General features: G+C 41.4%; 1 pseudogene; it reads right to left on the bottom strand.

The window, feature by feature from the left end:
- Nucleotides 1–1,178: 1,178 nt before the first annotated feature.
- Nucleotides 1,179–2,477, bottom strand: LOC121827484 (large ribosomal subunit protein uL2 pseudogene; annotated as a pseudogene).
- Between the last annotated feature and the right edge of the window lie 848 nt (nucleotides 2,478–3,325).

Below are 3,325 nucleotides of genomic sequence, written 5' to 3' on the forward strand. Positions count from 1 at the left end.
AAAGCTGAATGGGCAATAGCGAGGGATGAGGTATAGGTAGGACTTCTGGGCAGGGAGAGTAAAGAGGAGGATGACTTTGGGCTCAGAAAAAAAGAATGAAAAAGAGATGCCATGGAGATGACAGGGGCCAGCCAGCCAGACATGGAGGAAGCAGGAAAGTAGGACATACAGAATGAAAGAAAGATTAAAAAGTCCCAAGGCAAAATGTAGATGAAGAGAAACATGTTAAGTTAAAAGAGCTAGTGAGACAAGCCTAAGCTAAGACTGAGCATTCATAATTAATAAGTCCCCATGTCTTTATTTGGGAGCCTGTTGGTGGCCCAAGAAAATGCCAACTACAGGTGTTTTTGTTAGTTTGTCTGTTTTGAGATGGGGACTTACTGTGTATGTCTGGATAGCCTGAAACTTGGAGGGACCCACCTTCCGGGGATTAAAGGCACAAGCTAGCATGCCTGGTTTAACTTACTATTCTTTTTTGTGGGGAGATGGTGGTTCTAGAGAGGGTTTCTCTGTGTAGCCCTGGCTATCCTGGAACTCACTTTGTAGACCAGGCTAGATATTCTCTTTCCTCTGCCTCTATAGTCTGTAGTGCACGTACTACCACCACCTGGTTTATCTCACTATTCTTACTTTATTATTTGTGTGTAGACTTCTAGATAATGGCCAGATGGATTAGCTTATTTTCTGGAATTGGACAACTATAATCTAAAAACAAAAACCACTTTGTATTTAAGGTTTAATTTCTTCCAGAAAAAAAAACAAAGAAGTATTTATTTTTCCCACTTTATTGATTGTACTGTAGTCACTGTGTTCTTATTTTGATGTCACTTTTTTTTACATATAAATGAAGCAGACTAATTATAAAATGAATTTAGTGGAGGTCAGCAAGGAAAAACCTTTACCTATTTATAACATTTTATTCCCTAGTCCATAGACTGTTATGAAAGTGAAGTTATAATGATAAATATATTTACTAATTATTCTACCATTAAACCACGATAATTAGTTTATTTTGTTGTGTTAACACAGTATGTTATTATGGTTGACAATGTTTTGGCTGTTTTGGCTCTTGCTATGGTTTGGATGCTCCCCCTCCTCCTTTTTCTCTTCCTCCTCCTCCTCTTCTTTTTTTTATTTTAATTTTAACATTTTTATTTTTGCTAGCCACATGACATACTTTATAAGCTCCTGAATTCTATTTCTTTCCTCTTATACAGTTTGATTCCATGTAGTCCTGTCCGGTGCTCATCAGTGAAACCCACTTTGCGCCCAACAGGGGCATTACCACTTCCAAAAGGACGCTCCACAGGATTCATGGCTACATTCCGTACATGCGGTCAGCAGCTACTTTTTGCCTTGTACTTTAAGATAGGTTTCTCATTTATGCCCCCACTGGCTAACGCACCAACAACAGCTCTGTTGGCTGAGGAAATGACCTTCTTGAACCCTAGGAGCGGCTTCTCTCCAGTGTTCTTGGTCCCCAGGTTGTGGGAGATGACTATGGTGTAGTTCCAGGAGGCTCGTGCCAGCTTGCCCCTGTCCTCAGGCTTGTCCTCAGGACAAGACATTGCCAATATTCATCTGGGTCTTCCTGCCACTGTAAGTGTACGGTGTGGATTCATTCCCTCTGCATCAATGAACAGCTCTGTCTGCTTCTTAAATCCACAGGGATCATGAAAGACCACTTTCACGAGGGAAGCGCTACAGGGAGGGTCATGAATGATGTCCTTTAAGATTCCATTAATAAATCTCTGCTGCTCAATAATGTCCTTAACTGTAGGGCCCTGACCCTCTCATTTTGAGTAAGCTGTGGCCAACCTTAACCAGATGTCCTCCCTATGCCAGTTTCCTCCTTCCTAAATGCTCACCAGAGGAGGTTCTTTGTTTGTGTATCCTGCATTTGGTGTAAACAGCTTAGATGCAAGAATGTAGAACATTGGGTATTGAACTTCTGCCCTCCGGGGATGCTCCATTGTGCTCTAAACCTGTTTTTAAGGTTTTCTCCCTCCTTCCATGACCCTCTGTCTTTTGCCTCTATTTTTTAATCCCCAGACCCTCGCTTGGACATGGTGAATGGGTGGTGGTAGTGCGGGCACTACCACAACACTTAACATGTTTTATATGCCTGCAGAACACAGAACTGGCACCTCTGATCACATGACCCATGACAGGAGTATGCAGGCAACCACCACTGAAAGAAGAAACGTTTCTTAAATGTTGCCACAAGGTTTGTATGTTGAAGGTTTGGTCACCACCTGAGGTTAAATTCGAATGCAGTGAAACTTGCCGGTGACCGGGCCACATGGAAAGAACTTGAGTTACCGAGGCCATGTTGTTGAAAGGGATAGTAGGACTACAGATGTTCTTGTCTTTCTCTTCTGCTTCCTGCCTGCCATTCGTTGAGCAGACCAGCCTTGCCACATACTCTGCACTGTGATGCTCAGGCTGAGCACAAGCCCGTGCAATGAGGCAAACATGCTCTGAGGGTGTGACCCAAAAATCAATCCTATCTCATTATCATTGGATTGTTATCAGCTATTTTGTCACACTGACAGGAAGCATCTCTAATGCCTAAGTATTAATCCAAGATTGGCTTTGTAAACAATTGCACATAGCCAACTGTTAGTGTATATAGGGTTATTTGTTTGACATGAGTGCAAATCTGTGTATACATTAGTAACAAAATTTGTCCGGATGTGTTTGTTTCAATATTTTGACCAAGTCCGGTTATTTCAGATCCAGTATTCCAACCCTTGTGGGTCTTAATCACTCTAGTATCTTGTCACTGTATAATTTACTACATAAACCCTTATTCATAGAAATGGACAGAAACGATTAATGACTAATGTAATAATCAATAAAATTCTGCCACGTGAAAATAGATTTCCCCATTGATTAAAACACTCCCATCTTTAAAACAATTTGCCAGATAAGCTGATTTAGTCAATTATTTGTTTGAAGGGAACAGAGGAAGTCCTGAGTGAGTGCAGTCCTGAGTTAATGTGTGTTGTTGACAAGGGCATGCATACATGGTCTTGCATACAAGGGATATTGACAAAGCCTTTCCCCAAAAAGGTGCAGCTAAAAAACTGACAGCCTTCTTCCTATGCTATAGTCAAAGAATTGTGAATGATTGCCAGTGTGTGCAAAAAAATAGCAACTTCAGCTTCCTTCTCCCAGGTGCTTGAGACCTCCTGATAAGACTAGCTAAATTCTCCACCATGTGCTGTCTATAATAAACACCTTGAGATTCCCAGTTGTTGAGGTATTTAGTGCCACTTTATCATCTAAGTGTCCATATCCTGCCTGACCACAGCTTTTCTGT

Source organism: Peromyscus maniculatus, chromosome 2, assembly GCF_049852395.1.
Source record: "Peromyscus maniculatus bairdii isolate BWxNUB_F1_BW_parent chromosome 2, HU_Pman_BW_mat_3.1, whole genome shotgun sequence".
NCBI lineage: Eukaryota > Metazoa > Chordata > Mammalia > Rodentia > Cricetidae > Peromyscus > Peromyscus maniculatus.